This window comes from Aquarana catesbeiana, linkage group LG05 (genome assembly GCF_042186555.1).
Source record: "Aquarana catesbeiana isolate 2022-GZ linkage group LG05, ASM4218655v1, whole genome shotgun sequence".
Classification (NCBI taxonomy): Eukaryota; Metazoa; Chordata; class Amphibia; order Anura; family Ranidae; genus Aquarana; species Aquarana catesbeiana.
This window is the reverse complement of record NC_133328.1, coordinates 264,669,778-264,689,977: the sequence shown is the minus strand read 5'-3', so window position 1 is coordinate 264,689,977 and position 20,200 is coordinate 264,669,778. Positions and strand designations below refer to the sequence as shown.

Sequence of the window (20,200 nt, the reverse complement as noted above, 5' to 3'; positions counted from 1 at the left end):
GAACTAAAGATACATCAACCTTTGAGAATACTGTATATATTAATGACAAACACATTTTTACGTTATTTATGTTGATTTTATTAAGAATTTGTTTTAGTCTAACCAGGATTAACCTTGAAAAGATAGAATTTGAAGTAGTTTTAGAAATGAATAGAAAGAGGAAACATAGTTTCAGTGGAGAACTGAAATTATAAACACAGCATATTTTACATAGAAACAGGATATTTGCAAACAGTTCTTTAAAAAGAATTTACTCTGATATAAAGGAGAAGACAGATGCATGGACCTGGTGTCACAAATATTCAGATGAGAAAATATATCATTAACAGAGATCCCAAGAAATGAAACTAAAATGAAAGGTATGCATTTCCTAATTGCTGATCAATATAGGGCAAATATTTACTTTTGAACACATAATACAGCTAGATTTAGCTAGCTAGGTCTAGCTAGATAGCTTATGCCCCGTTGAAAAGATCTATTCAAATGCTCATTAGAATGTATCATTTAAGCTCATTATTGTTTATCTTTAATGTATAGCTTACAGTCAGAAGATTAATACCACACAGGCTCCATATCACAAGAGGGAGTATAATACATGCAACGTTTTGCCAGTCCTGCTGAAAACAACATTGTTAAGCAACAATGCCTTTTTGGCATTAAGCATGTACTTTAAAAATCTACAGGTTGTAACAGAAAAAGGCAGGGAAAAAGTACATATATTTTGTTTAACAAAAAGTTAATAATTATACTTTGATTTTAGCTGCAGTCTAATATGAGGCATATTTATAAAGCATAGAATCTGACATTCAGCAAACATTCTCTGCAAGTGAATTTTCCAGATACATGTATTTTAAAAGTGATATGACAATGATTAAATCTCCACCAAAAATATTTATAAACCAGTCACATTCACTGGTTTATAAATAGACCCTAAAGGGGTCTTTTCATTTTGTTAACCAGAAATTCACTCACAAACATTCCCATATGAACAACTCAATAAAAGCTTCAGATTAACAAGTACATTCAGTTTATCAAAGGTCACTGTAGGTATTCCTCTGTCCATCCTGATCTTGAATGTATTTGTGTTTTCTAGCTCCACTTGCTACTTACCTCAGGGAGAATAAAGATAACAGCCAAATCAAACATATATTTGATATTGTCTATTGAATGTCAGTTGGGAGTTTGCCTCTTTCTGTCATATCTCAGATGAAGAGACTCATTCCTTTATCTGAGATAAGTTTAAATTCACAGATTTTTACATTTTCTGCATTTGTTCTGTTAATCTGCAACAGTACTTAGTTTTACAAAGTGAGGTAGTAGCAACCTTTTGTCATTTTAACCTAGTGCATTTATCCTCCTGTTTAGCTAGTTCCTTTCTTTTTATAAAAACAAATTAATCACACAGAATTTCTTTCTCTGAGTAATGCCGTGTACACACGACCGGCTTTACGGCATACTATCGTGTGTGGGCTCCAGCGGACTTTTTTTCCTCAAAAGTTCGACAGACCTAAAAATTAAACATGTTTCAAATCTTTTCGACGGATTCGAGTCCGGTCGAAAAGTCCGCTCGTCTGTATGCTAGTCCAACAGACAAAAACCGACGCTATGGCAGCTATTGGCTATGAACTCTGTTGTTTTAGTCCGGTCGTACGTCATCATGTACGAATCCGTCGGACTTTGGTTGATCGTGTCTAGGCGAAAAGTCCTCAGGACAAAGTCTGCCGTAAAGTCCGTTCGTGTGTACGCAGCATTAGTTTTACTTTTGCAGGAACTTCTCAAAAGGTAGCTCACGCTAAGCTAATGGTCATTTAAAGAATGACAGAAATCACCCACAAGCCAAGGTGAAAAATGTGCTGCTCGCCCTAATAATTTACAACAATGAATAGAAATTTCTCCCAAGGGCTTTTATGCAGCAGAAAGAATAAACAAGTACACAAAAAAATTATAAGAATAAGTGAATTTTGTGTTACAGGCATACCCCACTTTTAAGTACACAATGGGGTTTATTTACTAAAGCTGGAAAGTGCAAAATCAGGCTCAATTCTGAAACCAATGAGCTTCTAACCTTGGCTCGTTTTATTAAGCTTTGGTAATAAAACCTGGCAACTCATTGGTTTCTATACAGAAGTGAGCCTGATTTTGCATGTTTACCTGCCTTGATATGCTTAACAAAGGCAGGTAAACATTGTATAAAGGAATTTCTAAGAAGTTATCCTGCTAGAAAACCCCAATGGGTTTTGATTGCATCTATCGAAATATTCCTTGGGGAGTTGGGAAATCTTAGAAGTGGGATAATTAGGCATAAACCAGAGCAATTTAAAATTCAGGACTGTTTCCTTAATGACATCACCACGGGGGCGGCCGGATGGTCTATGTGGGGCCCACAGGAGGCCACGCAGGGGTGTGCATCAAAAGAGGAACAGGGGAGGTAAAAATGCATAGCTCCCAATTGTCCCTGATTTTGAGGGACTGTCCCTGATTTTGAGCAATGTCCCTCTTTCCCTCTTTCCCCCTCATTTCCCCCTCATTTTGGTCTGATCTATATAGTTGTATATAAAATGCACTTTTTATCTTTCAAAAAGTGTTTCCCAGTGCTAAACCTTTCATCCAATTTCTAAATTGCTGCATTTGTACATTTTAAAAGCCAATATAAAGGAATAGTAGTGGTAAAAAAAGCCCTTGTGGATTCAATTAACCTTTTTTTGGGTTAATTCTCCTTTAAGGGGGTGTGGCAGGGGGGCGTGACCGCTTCTGAGATGTCAATCCAAATTTTACACAAGAAAACAGACCCTCCTACGGACTGTAGGAACCTTGGGCTATGCATCTTTTTCAGGAGTGTGGTTGCAGTAGGAGGGCTTCTATTGTCTGAAATTTGAAATTACATCTCAGAAGCAGTTTTGAATAACCCTATTTTAACTGAGACGCTTGTTGCAAATCTCACGCTATTTTACAAGGTATCATGCCATCTTCAGATTCATTTATACCCCCGTAACATCTCTCCAAATCTCCTGGTGGATGGTACCTTCAGGCTTGGTACATTTTTACCTAAGTGATACAGATAATGGTATGCAATGCCAAGCTGCGGTTTCCAAAGCGAGCAAAGTCCTTTCTTGTATTAGGAGAGGTATGCAAGTCTGTTTTTCAAAAGAACATGCTCTCTTGCAGATGTATCAGTTGCAGGGATGAAGCAAGCCATCAACACTGGCAGGGGTGCTTACAATGATCAATTGTATTTATATAAAACTTTAATCCCAAAAGGAAAAAACTGTTTGCTGTAACTGCTTTTAAAGTGTGAGCTGGAGTTTGGCTTCAATTTGTTAGTGTATTTAAATTTGCTAGTGCATCTAACACTCCCCTCTTTCCAGTTTCTTTACAATGCTATTGTCCAAATGCACCCCCCATCTACAGCTCACGGAACATTGGATCTGATCAGCAAACTGTAGATTTTTTTGAATAAATATAATAGGTAATAATTTTATAATTATAATAATAATTAGAATTGTAATAATAAGACTAAATATTTTTAAAAATTAAAGAAAATGGGGGAAACGTGGGACTTTTTAGGTGCCTGGATACATAAATACACAGAAATATTTAGTATAAAAATTTGTTACATAATGTTATTTACTTCAAAAACTTAGATTAAAAGCATACTGTACAGGCTATGTCATTCAACATTGTTTGCCTATTCAGACTTCTTCAAGAAAATGCTTGGTAATACTACTGGTGAAATAAACAGAAATAAATCAAAACAATATCACACAAACGTTATATCCACATAATTAGTTTACTATACATCTGTGACAATAAGGCCTCATGCAAACAGGGCGTTAGAAAAAACAAGCTGCAAAGCTACTACCAATGCCAGGAAAAAGCATTGGCGTTAATGCGCGTTTAGCCGCGTTACCTTTTAGCGGTGTTGCCTCTGTTCAAAATCACTGGTTCCCTATGAGAGCCATCTTAACTGATCCAACTTTCAGCCCATTGATTTGAACAGAAGTCGCATCCAAGTCAGATCACAGCAACTTGTGCTCTGAGGATCTTGAAGGGGAACCCCACCTCAAAATGGGAAAAAAAAAACATGGTGTGGAGTCGCCTCCAAGATCTATACCAGACCCTTCAGTCTGGTATGGATTTTGAGGGAAACCCCCGCAAAAAAAAAAAAAAGAGGGCACGCCCCCCAAAATCCATACCTTATCCAAGCATGCAGCCCAGCAGGTCAGGATAGGGGGGGGACGAGCTAGCCCAACCCCCCTCCTGGACTATACCAGGCCACATGCCCTCAACATGGCTCTCTACCCCCCACCCCAATGCACCTTGTCCTCATGTTGATGGGGACAAGGGCCTCTTCCCCACAACCATGGGCAGTGGTTAGGCGGGTCTGCAGGCAGGGGGTTTATCAGAATCTGGAAGCCCCCTTTAAGAATCCTTGCCCCCCACCCTATGTGAATGAGTAGGGGTACATTGTACCCCTACTCATTCACCCAAAAAAGACTTAAAACATAAATAAGAACAGTACACAGGTTTTTGATAAAGTGCTTTATTAAAGTAGCTCCAGCGGGTCTTCTCCCCTCTCTGGTGATGTCTTCTTCCTCCGGTTCTTCTCCCTCCTCTGCTGTCTTCTCCCTCTGGTTCTTCTTTCTCCTGAGGTCTTCTCCTGACACTAGCTCCCGCTGTTGTGTTTGGTCCGGATTGTGCCATTACTTATATTAGCCATGGGTCATGGCCATCTGGTGGCATCATCCGGAGACCTTGTCCCCTTGTGCCCGGGGCATGTGACATCATGTCACAAGGGTGCAGGGTCTCTGGAAGACGTCACCTGATGGCCACGCCCCTTGTCTATATTTTTATTTTATTTACTTAAGTTATTTATATAGCGCCAACAATTTATGCAGCGCTTATAGCACAGGCCGAACCTAACACAACATCGGGAGCGAGCATCGGGAGAAGACGTCAGGAGGAAAAAGCCCATGGGCAGCAAAAGAAGACAGCGGAGGGAGAAGAACCGGAGGGAGAAGACAACACCAGAGAGGAGAGAAAACCAAAGGGAGAAGACACACTGGAGCTACTTTAATAAAGGACTTTATTTATTTTTGATAGAGCCCCCCTGCCCCATAGCACAGCCCCCCATGTTGAGGGTGTGAGACCATAGTCCAGGAAGGGGGGGGCGCTCGCTATAAAATAACATGGAGAGGTGTTTTTAAGCTGAAAAAAAAAAAAGTCTGACGCTGGTAAAAGCAGCTGTAAAAATGCCCTGTGTGCATGAGGCCTAAAGGCTATGTCCACCTATCGAAAAATAGTCTCCCAAAAGACGATCCCTACCTCCAAATGATAAAGAGGCAAGGAGTTATTGTAAAATATGAGATATGTCTGTCCAGGAGTGCCAACGTGCATCCACCAAGTGGGTTCAAGAGCCCAACATCCAGACCCCCCGCAGAGAAGAGTATAGAACCACAATGCTATTAATATGGATCTAGATTCAAAAAATAAACAGCTCATAATACATTTCCCAAAACGGTCCTAAAGCTTAAAGCAGAGTTCCACCCAAAAAAATAATTTTACATAAATGTGCAGCAAATAGTATAACAAATGACATTTGGAGAAAAAAACATTTTTTTACTTACCTTTTAATCCCTGTTGCTATGTGGTGCCTTCTAATCTTCCCCTTCCTCACCGCAGCTCCTGACGTCACTTCCCTCGGCTCCTCTGCTCGCTACTGCTCCTGGGAGATGTGTGTCATAATTTCCCAGGAGTCAGTGGGCAGCGCCGAGGGCTAGGTTGCCGACCGTTGTGATGGCAACCTGTATAGTTTCCATGCTATTACTGCGCATGCGCGAGAATGGGCAGTGCATGCTGGGAATATAGGAGCACCATATCCTGGAAGAATCTGCTTGTTGGCTTTGGTGCAGAGCATTTTGCTCTCTCCCAGGGGGTCACATTTATGTCTCTATACCACCAACTTGTTTTGAGGACAATAGCATGACCTTGAATATAACATACTCTTGTGTTAGGACTTAGTTGAACCTGCTTGTTTTTTGGATATCTTGGATTGGAAGATCCCACTTATGTGACAACACATATATGGTCATCTCCTGCTCCTCATGGTTATCCGTATGCACTACCACCTGTTTGAGTTTGTAATTAAAGGATACTTTCTTCTATGAGCCACTGGTTCCTATGATTCCTTGAGAATTGCTCTCCCCTTGTGAGCCAACTTTTCTCCTATATTGGACAATTCTTCTTTAATTATATATCAAACAAGATTGACTCTTCTGCAAGATAGTGAGACCCGTTTTTCCCTTTCTTGCAACCAACGAATCCCGAATGTGTCCTGACGAAGCTTAATGGCGAAACGCGATGACGCACTAGGGCTCACATTTTCATACTATATATATGGTTTTTTAATCTTTTTTCATGACCGTTTTATACTGTATTGAAGTATGTATGTTTCTATGTCTCTATAAATATTACTTTTCTATATCCCCATTGTTTACTGTGCCGTTAAAGTCCGCCGTTGGGACACCTCCTGTGACCCTCTCTTTTTTGTATTTCCTGCTTGTGGGCTTCCCCTGCCCACAAGTAAGATGGGAATCCACAAGAATGGAAAATCAAAGGTATTTTTTATGATAATTATCTTCTAAAGGCAGCGCTAAGGACATGAATTATATTTGATCAATATGCAAGAGTACTATTTATTTAAAAAAACAAAGACGTCGGTGGTACTCTGCTTTAAGTTCCTGTGTTTATAAATTAATTAATAATGAGCACTCACTTCTTACATCTGCGTTGGAAACATGCAGGGAGCCTGTATGTCCACAAGATTGCAGCCAAGGGGTGTAATAAAGGTGCACACACATCACAGCCATGTAAGTTGATCAAACTTGCCTGCAGTAAAGTAACTTAACCCCTTGCCTACTGGGCATTTTTATCCCCTTTCTGCCCAGGCCAATTTTCAGCTTTCAGCACTCACACTTAGAATGACGATTGCATGGCCATGCAGCACTATACCCATATGACATTTTTATATTTTTTTCCCACACAGATAGCTTTCTTTTGGTGGTATCTAATCACTGCTGTTTTTTTTTTTATTATTTGCTAACAAAAAGAAAAAAGTCCAAAAAGTTAAAAAAAAGTTGGTTTCTGTCAGTAAATTTTGTAAATAAGTAATTTTTCTCCTTCACTGATGTGCACTGATGAGGCAGCTTTTGGTGCCACTTTCTGAAGTGCCACACTGATGGGCACTGATAGGTAGCCCTGACTGGCATCACTGATGGGCACTGATGGGGGTGTACTGTAATCAGGGCACTGATGATCGTGCCCTGATTACCTGTACATGTCTCCCCTGTGAGGAGATGCTGCTGATCAGCTCTCCTCTCTTCACACTCTGTCAATGTGAGCCGATAAATGGCATTTCCTTGTTTACATGTGACCAGCTGTGATTGGACACAGCTGATCACATGGGTAAAGAGCCCTGACATCGGCTCTTTACCGAGATCGGGGTCACGCCGTGTCCAAGGAACACAGTGTGGCCTCGATAGCCACTTTGTGCACCCCACGTGCGCGCGAGAGTGGTCATTCTGGGACGCCATCATATGACGTTGTCCCATTACAAGAGTGCCACCATTATTTTACTATATTTGCTAAGTGGTTAATGAATTCAATGCAATATATGATTCACTTCCACATTAAACATTGCACACCAAAGTGGACAGAGCAAAAACAAAATTAACATTAACAAGTGACTCTGCAAAAGATAAGCAGATCCTGGCCACATGCAGACAATCACATCAACGCCAACAACTGCACTTAACCATGTATGTATGGCTCAGAGGCTCCCTGGGCTCCAGCAGCCAGACTGCCAACCTGCAGGTCTATATATACTCCTCTCCACCCCACCGACATCATGCGGGGCAGGGTGAGAATGCTAATTGGGGGGCTGCGCCAGCACAGGGCAGACCACATCTGCTTTGTGACACACCCACAACCCCATAGCACCCCTCCCTATACAGGCACGGCCAACCAGAGGGCACCACCCACCCAAGGGAGGGGGCCATGGCTCCAAGGGATGGAGCAGCCTGGGACAGATCCCTAAACCCGGGCACAGGAAGCAAGAGCGCACAAGGGGCAGAGAGTGGAACACGCCACTGGCCCGCAACGGTCCCCTACACAGAGGCGCAAGGGCCATCTCCCTGGTAAGAGGTTGACACAATCCAGGCTGGCAAATACCCAACTGAGGTGCAAACCCCATTCACCAAAAAGTTGCCCAGACGCCCCTGGTGTCCTTACAGGGGTCCCTGGCATTATGGGCAAACCCACTCGAGGTAAGATACAGCATTGGACAGCCCAACTGACACAAAAAAAAGATGCCAACTGAAAAGAGCGACTAGTTAAAATGAAACCTTAATTGGCAGGTGGACATCAGCCTCATAATTACAAGAGCGGAAACCAAAACCGATATAAACATGAAATAAATCGCATCACTCATAATTCAGTGTTGATAACAAAAAGATAAAAATGTGTAAAGAATTGTTATACATACAACAACCAATATGAAGCCCGTTTCAACTAAAGGGGAACACAATACATTAGAGGGAAAAATTAGCCAAAACAACTAAAGAGGAGATATGCAAGGTTACAAAAAAGTTTTGTAGCTAATCTTTTCATTAAGCCCAAGATATTGGGTAGCCTGTAAGGAGTATATCCACCTGGTCTCCATCTGAAATAGTTTTCTGTCTATTTCCCCTTCCCATTCATGCAAGGGAATGTGTTCCAATGCAAAAAAAGCCGATGGCCTTTAGATCAAAACCGTTATATAAACCCACATGTCTACTGATGGGAGTCTCCATCTTTTTTTTTTTTGGAGATCAGGGAAACATGATCCCCGATTTGCTTAAAAAACGGGCATTTAGTCTTCCCAATATAAAGGGCACCGCATTTGCATTTAATAATATAGACCAGGGATATGTAATTAGCAGACCTCCAGATGAGGCATAGCAAGACTCTGACAGCCACAAGCATGACACCCAGAGGCAGAGGCATGATGGGACTTGTAGTTTTGCAACAGATGGAGGTCTGCAAATTGCATATCCCTGTTATAGACAATGCCCAAGGTCTGACAGGTGGTTCTATATCAAGGTACCCATACATTGTTATTGGGGAGAAAGATAACTTTGTCCCTGAAAATTAGGGGACAGAATTTGCATTTTGTTTTTATTTATGTGTATTTATGTGTCCATGCACCTGAAAAGTCTGGTTCATTTTTAAGGGATATTGGTGTCTCTTACTTTGTGTAAATTGGTCTTGTCCATGCAATTTCCATATTTTTAAAAATGTACCTCCTTAATGTAAAACTTAGGCTTACTTGAGATAAGCACATAAAAATGTTATCTTCAACTGAAATTAGATGATGTTGGTCCTTGCTCTTGATGCTTGTTAAAGAGAAAAAAGCTTGCTCACACATGTAATGCCTCGTACACACGGTCGGACTTTCCGGCATACTTGGTCCGGCGGACCAGAGTGTGCCGGACAATCCGCCCGTGTGTGGGCGCCGGCTGACTTTTCCGGCGGACTTTTTCCCAAAAGCCCGCCGGACCTAGATTTGAAGAAAGTTTTAAATCTTTCCGCCGGACTCAGTTTCGGGTGGAAAGTCCGCTCGTGTGTGTGCTGGTCCGACGGAAAGCCCGCTCGTGTGTATGCTGGTCCGACGGACCAGATGCGACACGAGGGCAGGGTATTGCATCTCGCGCTCGCTGCAATAGGAAAAAACAAATTTTCCTATTGCGGCGAGCGCGGGGCATACCAGGCCCTTAGGTCTGGTATGGATTATAAAGGGAACCCCCTACGCCGAAAAAACGGCGTGGGGTCCCCCCTAAAATCCACACCAGACCCCGATCCGAGCACGCAGCCTGGCCGGTCAGGAAAGGGGGTGGGGACGAGCGAGCGCCCCCCCCTGAACCGTACCAGGCCACATGCCCTCAACATGGGGGGTGGGTGCTTTGGGGGAGGGGGGCCGCCCTGCGGGCCCCCCCCCACCCCAAAGCACCTTGTCCCCATGTTGATGAGGACAAGGGCCTCTTCCCGACAACCCTGGCCGTTGGTTGTCGGGGTCTGCGGGCGGGGGCTTATCGGAATCTGGGAGCCCCCTTTAATAAGGGGGCCCCCAGATCCCGGCCCCCCACCCTATGTGAATGAGTATGGGGTACATGGTACCCCTACCCATTCACCTAGGGAAAAAGTGTAAGTAATAAAACACACTACACAGGTTTTTAAAATATTTTATTAAACAGCTCCGGGGGGGGGATCTTCCTCTGGCTTCGGGGGTCTTCTTCCGGCTTCGGGGTCCCTCCGCTTCATCTTCTCCCGGCGTCCGGTTGGTTCTTCTCCGCTCTCTTCTCTCCAGTTCTTCGGCCGGCTCCTCTGCTGTCTTCAGGTAGCTCTCTTGCCAGCAGAGGTCCGGACTTCTTGTCTTCTTCTCTTCTCCAGATGTTGACACAACGCTCTCTCCGGCTGGACTGCTCTCCGAGGGCTGCGTTGTGACTTATATAGGCGGAGACCCCGCCCCCTTTTGATGTCACAGTCCCTGGGCATGCTGGGACTGTGACGTTTTAGGGGGCGTGGTCACTGGGTGATGTTGACCACGCCCCCTAAAACGTCACAGTCCCAGCATGCCCAGGGACTGTGACATCAAAAGGGGGCGGGGTCTCCGCCTATATAAGTCACAACGCAGCCCTCGGAGAGCAGTCCAGCCGGAGAGAGCGTCGTGTCAACATCTGGAGAAGAGAAGAAGACAAGAAGTCCGGACCTCTGCTGGCAAGAGAGCTACCTGAAGACAGCAGAGGAGCCGGCCGAAGAACTGGAGAGAAGAGAGCGGAGAAGAGCCAACCGGACGCCGGGAGAAGATGAAGCGGAGGGACCCCCGAAGCCGGAAGAAGACCCCCGAAGCCGGAGGAAGATCCCCCCCCGGAGCTGTTTAATAAAATATTTTAAAAACCTGTGTAGTGTGTTTTATTACTTACACTTTTTCCCTAGGTGAATGGGTAGGGGTACCATGTACCCCATACTCATTCACATAGGGTGGGGGGCCGGGATCTGGGGGCCCCCTTATTAAAGGGGGCTCCCAGATTCCGATAAGCCCCCGCCCGCAGACCCCGACAACCAACGGCCAGGGTTGTCGGGAAGAGGCCCTTGTCCTCATCAACATGGGGACAAGGTGCTTTGGGGTGGGGGGGGGCCCGCAGGGCGGCCCCCCTCCCCCAAAGCACCCACCCCCCATGTTGAGGGCATGTGGCCTGGTACGGTTCGGGGGGGGGGCGCTCGCTCGTCCCCACCCCCTTTCCTGACCGGCCAGGCTGCGTGCTCGGATCGGGGTCTGGTGTGGATTTTAGGGGGGACCCCACGCCGTTTTTTCGGCGTAGGGGGTTCCCTTTATAATCCATACCAGACCTAAGGGCCTGGTATGCCCCGCGACGGGGCTCGCAAGGTGTCAATCTCGCCGATAAAAGCGGCAAGATTGACATCCTTTTCTAGTCCCGTCGCACCTGAGTCACGTTCAAAATGAACGGACTTGTCCGTGTGTGGGCAAGTCCGTTCATTCTGAAAGTCCGCCGGAACTCCGGCGAAAGTCCGTCGGAAAGACGGGCGGACTTAGCCCGCCGGAAAGTCCGGGCGTGTGTGGGCAAGTCCGTCCGTTTTAAAGTCCGGCGCACCTGGCGGACAAAGTCCGTCGGAAAGTGTGCCGGACCAAGTAGGATAGAAAGTCCGACCGTGTGTACGCGGCATAAGAAGCAGAAAACTAGTTAGGAGTTATATGTGGAACCATTGGTATTAGCCTTGCCTTTAGTTTAAAGTGATTGTAAACCTTTGTTTTTGTTTTTTTTTTTAAATAACAAACATGTCATACTTACCTCCACTGTGCAGCTCGTTTTGCACAGAGTGACCCCGATTATTCCTTTCTGGGGTCTCTCGGCGGCTCTCACGGCTCCTCCTTGCATCAGATAACCCCCTAGGAGAAGCGCTCCCCTGGGGGGGTTAGCGTGCAGGCATGCTCCCGAGTCCAGCATTTGAGTCCATAGACACGAATGCCGGACTGGGCCCCGCCCCCCGCATCATTGGATTTGATTGACAGCAGTGGGAGCCAATGGCTGCGCTGCTATTAATCTAATCAAGAACTCCGTGCAGAGAGGTAAAGGGCATCTCCGCCAAGAGAATTACAGGGCTCAGGTAAGTAAAACTGGGGGTCGGTCACTGCCAGAAGTTTTTTCACCTTAATGCATAGGATGCATTAAGGTGAAAAAAACACAGGGGTTTACAACCCTTTTAACTTTGCTATACCCGTATAAAGTGATACTTGTATGTACGTCTGTTGGGACTAACTAATCTGACTGCGTAGCCTCGTTTGTCGTGGACTGTTGTATTGCTGTTTGTACGCAATAAAACTTTTTAATAAAGAAAAAGAATTAGAAAACTGCAGCAAGACATTCACTACCTTTCAGTGACTGGCACAGTGGTGGTGCATCCATAAGGGCACAAAGGCGCTGCCCCCTCTCTCCTACCACCCCCTCTAGCACCAATAGATACATTTGTGCATATTCAGGCGCCTGGCCCCTTTTTCGGGTGCGGGCGCCTGAATTACAGCGGCGGGGTGTATTTTTGAAGCACCTGATTAGAGCCATAGGCTCTAATAGGCATCAAACAAGGTGACCTGTAAGCGCCATACTGGGCGCTCGCAGGTCACTCAGCTGTGTTAGAAAAGCAAATGAATATTCGCTTTCTTAACACTAAACCACCTCTCCGCCAATCATGTGCTCGGATCTGTTCCCCTTCACCTGATTGGCTGAAACGACAGGCATTGTGATATGACGCCTATCAGGCATCTAATCATAGCAAAAGACGGGAAGAGAGGATGGGAGAAGACTTCAAGGAGCTGTCCCACCGAGACAGGGTAAGTGTAGATGGCGGGTTGGCGGGCAGGGGGCACACTGGAAGCATTTCATATGGCACAGTGGCTGCATTTGATGGGGCACAGTGGGAGCATTTGATGGGGCACAGTGGGAGCATTTGTGGCATAGTGGCAGCATTTGATGGCACAGTGGGAGCATTTGATATGGCACAGTGGCTGCGTTTGATGGGCACAGTGGCTGCTTTGATGGGCACAGTGGCTGCTTTGATGGGCACAGTGGCTGCGTTTGATGGGCACAGTGGTGGCGATTGATGGGCACAGTGGCTGCGTTTGATGGCACAGTGGCTGCGTTTGATGGCACAGTGGCTGTGTTTGATGGTACAGTGGCTGCGTTTGATGGTACAGTGAGGCTGCAATTGATGTTTTTTTTTTCAGAATTTTTCAGTTTGTTTGAGCCCCCCCAAAAATGTTGAGCACCAGCCGCCACTGGACTGGCAGGGTGCTCTTCTTTCACTGAAATTCTGAATTTGTCCAGGGATAGATCATCAAATCCCATTCTGAGGGTACAATCAAATCTGATCATAACATTCTTCCAAGTTCTGACTGACACTATAAAATTTTCTGCAGATTTTTGTCTTCAGATTTACCAAAACCATGTAGTTCAATGGCCTGCTCTTAAGGTTTGACCTCATATTATATGGTTTTGGTAAATCTGAAGACAAAAATCTGCAGAAAAACTAATAGTGTGTATGGGGCCTTCAAGAAAGGGCATCTCACACAGTCATACATTTGTGTTGAAAGAGAAGGAAAGTAATGGTCATTTTTGCTCTGAAACATATCTGAATAGATTTCAATTAGACTTGAAACTTGCTGATATCCTTCCTCAGCTTAAAGGCTTCATGCACAAAAAAACTGCTTTAGAAACACTGGACAAAAAATGCTAATGTTTTATCGTTTTTTACCGGCGTTTAGCAGTGTTTAGCCTAGTGTGTAACCTACATTTAGTAGCTTCAGCATCAAGGAGCAGGACCACCGGTGTCCTTAACAACCAGTGAATAGCTGGTTGTTAAGGCGCGAGCCAGGAAGCTGGCCGCCGCTTCCTTAACAATTGATGAGTCATCAGCTGTCAGCAGCAATTTAAAAAAAGTGAAAGAAATGGCGTGAGGGTCCCCCCAAATCCATACCAGACTCTTAGGTCTGGTATAGATTTTGAAGGGAACCCCCAAGCCAAAATGTTTTAAAAAAGTTTTTAAAAAATCCATACCAACCCTTATACGAGCATGCAGCCTGCCAGGCCAGGAAAGGGGGGTACGAGGGAACGCCCCCCCTCCTGAACCATACCAGGCCACATGCCCTCAACATGGGAGGGTGCTTTGGGGCGGGAAGCTCCCCCCACAACACCTTGTCCCCATGTTGATGGGGACAAGGGTCTCTTCCTCACAACCCTGGCTGGCTGCAGGCGGGTAGCTTAATAGAATCTGGAAGCCTTCTTTAACCACTTGCCGACCAGCCGCTGTCATTATACTGCGACAGGTTGGCACGATCCCGCGAACCATCGTAGCTGTACAGCGTCTCCTGTAAGCGGGATGCCAATGCTCATGGCCGGGGGTCGCGCGCGATCGTGGGCACTAGAGGCAGAACAGGGACATGTGTGTGTGTAAACACAACAAATCCCTGTTCTGTGAGGAGAGGAGAGGCAGATCGTGAGTTCCTAATAGTTAGGAACCACAATCTGTCATCTCCTATAGTCAGTCCCCTCCCCCCACAGTTAGAACACACAGTCAGGGAACACATTTAACCCCTTTTCGCCCCCTAGTGTTAACCCCTTCCCTGCCAGTGACATTTACACAGTAATCAGTGCATTTTTATAGCACTGATCACTGTATAATTGTCAATGGTTTCAAAAATGTGTCAAAAGTGTCCGATGTGTCCGCCATAGAGTCGCAGTCCCGATAAAAATCGCAGATTGCCACCATTACTAGTAAAAAAAAATAATAATAATAAAAAGGCAATAAATCTATCCCCTATTTTGTAGACACTATAGCTTTTGTGCAAACCAATCAATATACGCTTATTGCAATTTTTATTACCAAAATATGTAGAAGAATACATATCGGCCTAAACTGAGGAAAAAATCTTCTTTTTTCAAAAAAACTTGGATATTTATTATAGCAAAAAGTACAAAATATTGTGTTTTTTTCAAAATTGTCACTCTTTTTTTGTTTATAGCGCAAAACTGCAGAGATGATCAAATACCACCAAAAGAAACCTCTATTTGTGGAAGAAAAGGACATCAATTTTGTTTGGGTACAACGTCGCACGACCGCGCAATTGTCAGTTCTTCCGGGGCTAAAGTGGTTAACAGATCCCTGCCCCCATGTGAATAACTATTAGTACCCCTACTCATTCACCAAAAAAGTGTAAAAAGTAGATAAATAACACAAAACAAGTTTTTGAAAAGTCCTTTATTAAAAAATTTAAAAAATTTCCCCTGGTGTAGATCCAACATCAATCATGACACCCGCTGCCACCGCTGACCCAAAATAAGAAATAAAAAAACCCTTCGGTCCCAACAAAGTCTCTCGACGTCTGACAGCTCCGCCATCTGACAGCTCTTAAATAACTAAGGGGCGGGTGCCATCCGGTTATGTCACGTGGCATGCCCCCTTGTGACATCGCTGACCCGGCATGTCCTTGGTCAATGATATCACAAGGAGGCGGGGTGAGACTGGAATTTGTTCTTCTTTTCGAGTCAGCGGTGGCGGTGGGTGACATGATTGACAATGGGATCTACACTGGGGACATTTTTTTTATTTTATTTTTATTTTTTGATAAAGGACTTGTCAAACTTATGTTGTGTTTTTATGTTGTGTTTTTATTTACTTTTTAAACTTTTTTGGTGAATGAGTGAGTGCCCCAAAGCACCCACCCCCCCATGTTGAGGGCGTGTGGCCTGGTATGGTCCAGGAGGGGGGGCGCTCTCTCGTTCCCCCCATTCCTGACCTGCATGCTTGGATAAGAGTCTGGTATAGATCTTGGGGTGGGACCCGTTTTTTTTTTTCATTTTGGCTGGGGTTCCCCTTCAAGATCCTCAGAGCACAAGTCGCACCACGAGTCGGATCATCATGATCCAACTTGGATGAGGCTTCTATTCAAATATGATGAAGCATTGAATGAGTTCATCATTGATGGACTTGATTACATCTTGCATTACAACTTTTTCTGGTTCAACAACGCCCACTACCTCCAGGTGCAGGGCGTGGCCATGGGCACTTGCTGTGCCCCGGCCTACGCCAATCTGTACCTGGGGGAGTGGGAGAAGGCCCTCCTAGATGATGGGGACCTCGCGGTGTACACAGGCCACATATCTTTGTGGTTACGGTACATCGATGATGTCCTCATCATCTGGGAGGGCTCGGAGGAATTGTTACTCCAATTCTTGAATTGTATCAATCAGAACAAATACAATTTAAAATTCACGATGTCCTATGATCGTGACCAAATTACATTTTTGGATGTCAAGCTAGGACGCACCTCCGAAAATAAGATCTCAAGCACCCTGTTTCGTAAAAGCACTGCAGGCAACACGGTGTTGCATGCCGACAGTTTTCATCCTACAGTATTAAAAAGGTCGATCCCGTATGGACAATACCTGCGTTTACGCAGGAATTGCTCGGATGATGCCCTTTTTAAACAAGAAGCCTACAACTTGCAAATCAGACTGTTGGCACGAGGCTATAGCCGCTCCTGCCTCCGGAAAGCTTACAACAGAGCGGCTGCACAATCCCGGGTCGAACTTTTATCCAAAAAGAGGACGCCGGATGGCCCTGGTATGGATCCTACCAGGATCATCCTACGATTCTCTAGACAACACCAAGTAGTCAGCAATATCATTCAAAAGCATTGGCCCATACTGATGGACGATCCAAAGGTCCGCAAATTTATTTCTAACAAACCCTCTATCACCTATAGACGGGCTACCTCGCTAAGGGACAAATTGGTCCAAAGCGAATTCAAAGATGAACAAAAAAAATCTAAACATTGTTCAATCCTAGGATCTTTTCCATGTGGACACTGCTCTTTCTGCAAATATATAAGACGCGAAAAAATCTTTCGCCTTCCAAACGGGGCCCTTTTCAAGCCTAAACACTTTACTAATTGCCAAACACGAGGGATTGTATATCTCATGTCACGTGAGTGTGGCGCCTATTATGTTGGCAAGACCAAACAAGAATTCCATCGTCGGATGTCTAAGCATATTTATCACATGCAGATTGGCAACCTCTATCTACCATTGGGCCGACATGTAGTATCAGTACACAATTATAGGATGCCAAAAGTATCCTTCACCGCCCTCGATCGGGTACATATACCCAATCGAGGCGGTGATTGGAACAAAACTCTGGATATTTCAACTAAATGCCACCTCGTTCCCGGGGCTGAATGAGGCTATCTCATTTGCCCCATTTTTAAAAGGTTTTGTTTCGGGCAAGACTCATTGAAACCTGTTTGGCCCCTTTTTGAGCAACATAGAGCCATCTTGTTCTTTGTGGGTCTTCCCCCTGTTACTCATTTTAAGATGCTTTCCTCTCTTTTTCCTTCCCCCCTCCCCCCTCCCTAGAGATATTTATGATTATTAATTGCTATGAATTGATTTTCCTTGATGATATACATCTGCATATTTTTTGTACTTTATTCCCTTTTTTTTTTTACTCTGCTTTCTATATACCAGGGCATGTGAATTTTCCCTACACATATGGAGATCTCATGTACATTTATGCTGTTAACCAATGTGTATATCAGCTTATGACGGTCCATGAATGCGATGGATCATCAGTCCTCATGTATTTATTTATTTATTTCTCTTGACTAATTTAATATGTATGATGATTGTGCCATCTTTCTTCCCCGTGTCTTGTCTGCCCCTCCTTGTGTGAGATGTCACCATTTCGCTGCTGCGACCTTTGAGCCAGGGTTTCCTTTTCCCTTTGATGTGCCTTCCCGGCAAGGGGGGGGAGGGCCGCCTTTATGGCTGGCTCCTCCTCCCCCCTTCCTCATTGGATACCCAGGCTGGCCCTGGCTACCACATTGGGGATTCTTCCTCCCTTGCCGGCGGCGTTCGGGGACATCCTCGGACGCTTCCGCTCACTGCGCATGGGCGGGGCCCCGCGCGTGCCACGTGATGCGGAAGCGTCACGTGATTACGACGGCGATGATGTCTGTGACGGAGCTCCGGCTCTCCCCGAACGCTGGGGGGGCCACACAAGGCTGCCGTCTGGCTGCCATGCCCCCTGGCGCGGTCCCATGGATCGGTCCTCAGATTAGGGGGAGGTGCATACACCTGCGGCGAATCATTTCCCGTTGGACACACGCCTAGGAATAAGGGTATATATATCTTCCCAAACACACAACATTGACATTTTCTCTGTCTGGTTGGTGGATTTTCCTGCAGCTTCACTCTGTAAGTACTCCTATTCACAATGTGCTCCCGCACTAATGTTGTCCCTTATGGAATGATCGGTTTATTACACTGATCATATATATATAATAGACGCTTTTTTGTGTATACAATATCTTTATACTTTATATACTTTCAGATTTACTAAACTCCATTGGGACGGGTGTCTATTGAGCCCGATTCAATCCTGTGGCCAATCCCGGGTTAGGTCACAAGTGAATGTAAGCACACAGGGCAACACAGTGCGGCTTCACATTTATTCATTACACCGTCACTAGGTAATATATTTAAAGTCTTTATAGTGGGCACCCTCTCACAAGTTTTTCTATTTTCATTTTTCTTCACCTGGTTTTCATATTTTTTGGTTTTGTTTTTGCATGACACTCCTTTGCTTACTTACTTTTTATACACGCTTGCTACCGACACTATGACATTCACTGCCATTTATCATTTTCACTTCTTAGTCAATAACTGTTACTACTTCCACACCTTGATTCTATAACATCACTGTTCACCAGCGCTATTTATTAGCATTTGCACACAATCTGGATGTGTTTTTATGTTTCAACTTGAGTTTTTCAACTATTTTCATGCACTGTTTATGCACCTATATTTTTTCTATATACATATATATGTATACTTAATATAACAAGGCCATAGCCTGTATGTGAGGTATACTCACAGACCTACCCTATCTTTCTAAACTTAATGTTCGAGTGCATATAGTGCATGTGTTTCCTAAATGTGTTTCCTTCTTGGGTTTTGCTGCAGGTGTTGCCTTCCTACTGACCGGTCGTGTGGTCCGGGCATTCATATGGGGGGCGCTCTATAGTGTGACCTCTCGTAAGCCACATCTTTGGGATCTTGCCCTGGTATTGGAGGCTGCGCCGGTGAAAGTGCCATAGGACCTCTGGGGGAAAGTGAGCAGGCAATTTTTGATTTTAAGGGGACACCTCTATAGGAAGCTTTTTCGTCTTAGGACACGCACCATTGGGTAATTATGTCATATAGAATACGGTATACCTGTTATGGAATACATGCAATCAAATCCTGATATATGTACTTTTGTTGTATATTTCTAGCAGATTGACCTCTGAAGAAGACCTGGAATATATAGGTCGAAACGCGTCAGATCCATTATTGTGCTATTGATAACATACATACAATATTGTTATGAAAATAGGCTTGCATCATATGTGTTGGTTGTCACGAGACGTGTAAAACACTCTATATAGGAGCTCATTTTTTAACCGCTGTGGTGAAGCAACTTTTGTATAATAAAATATATATCTTTTCACAAACATTGGTTTAATATTTTAATTCCGCTGCCAAAAAACCCCGTCTGGGGAAACCTCTTTTCTTTTTTTGTTTTGATCAATAGGGGTGAGCAGCATTCTTTCTTCCTCCCTTCCTTGTGTCTTTCTGTTTCTCTATTCAAATCAATGGGCTCTCATAGGGACCATTGATTTTGACATGTCAAAAAAAAAAGCTTGTATCCAGTGTTAAGCCACATTTAGAGGTTTTTACAGCTATAATGTCCTTAGAATGCGCTGGCCCTGGGGTTTTTTCTTTTTGCAGCTTGAAAACACCTATGCCACTTACAGCTCCTAAAAACCTGTGTGTGCATGAGGCCATAGAACAACATGGAGAGGCGTTTTTAAGCTGCAAAAAAAAAAGTCTGACTGGTAAAAGCAGCTGTAAAAATGCCCTGTGTGCATGAAGCCTAAAGGCTATGTCCACCTATCGAGAAATAGTTTCCCAAAAGATGATCCCTACCTCTAAATAATGCAGAGGCAAGGAGTTATTGTAAAATATGAGATGTGTCTGTCCAGGAGTGTCAACGT

General features: G+C 44.6%; 1 protein-coding gene across 6 annotated transcripts in view; it reads left to right on the top strand.

The window, feature by feature from the left end:
* Positions 1-217: 217 nt before the first annotated feature.
* LOC141144757 (C-C chemokine receptor type 3-like) overlaps positions 218-20,200 on the top strand; it is a 404,626-nt gene continuing 384,643 nt past the window's right edge. For 5 of the 6 annotated variants that reach the window (XR_012244458.1, XM_073630750.1, XM_073630748.1 and 2 more), the window contains exon 1: positions 218-359. The gene's annotated coding sequence lies outside the window, so the exon portion shown is untranslated. Of the gene's footprint in view, positions 360-19,127; positions 19,351-20,200 lie in introns of all 6 variants that reach the window. The other variant, XM_073630749.1, reaches the window with a different exon arrangement.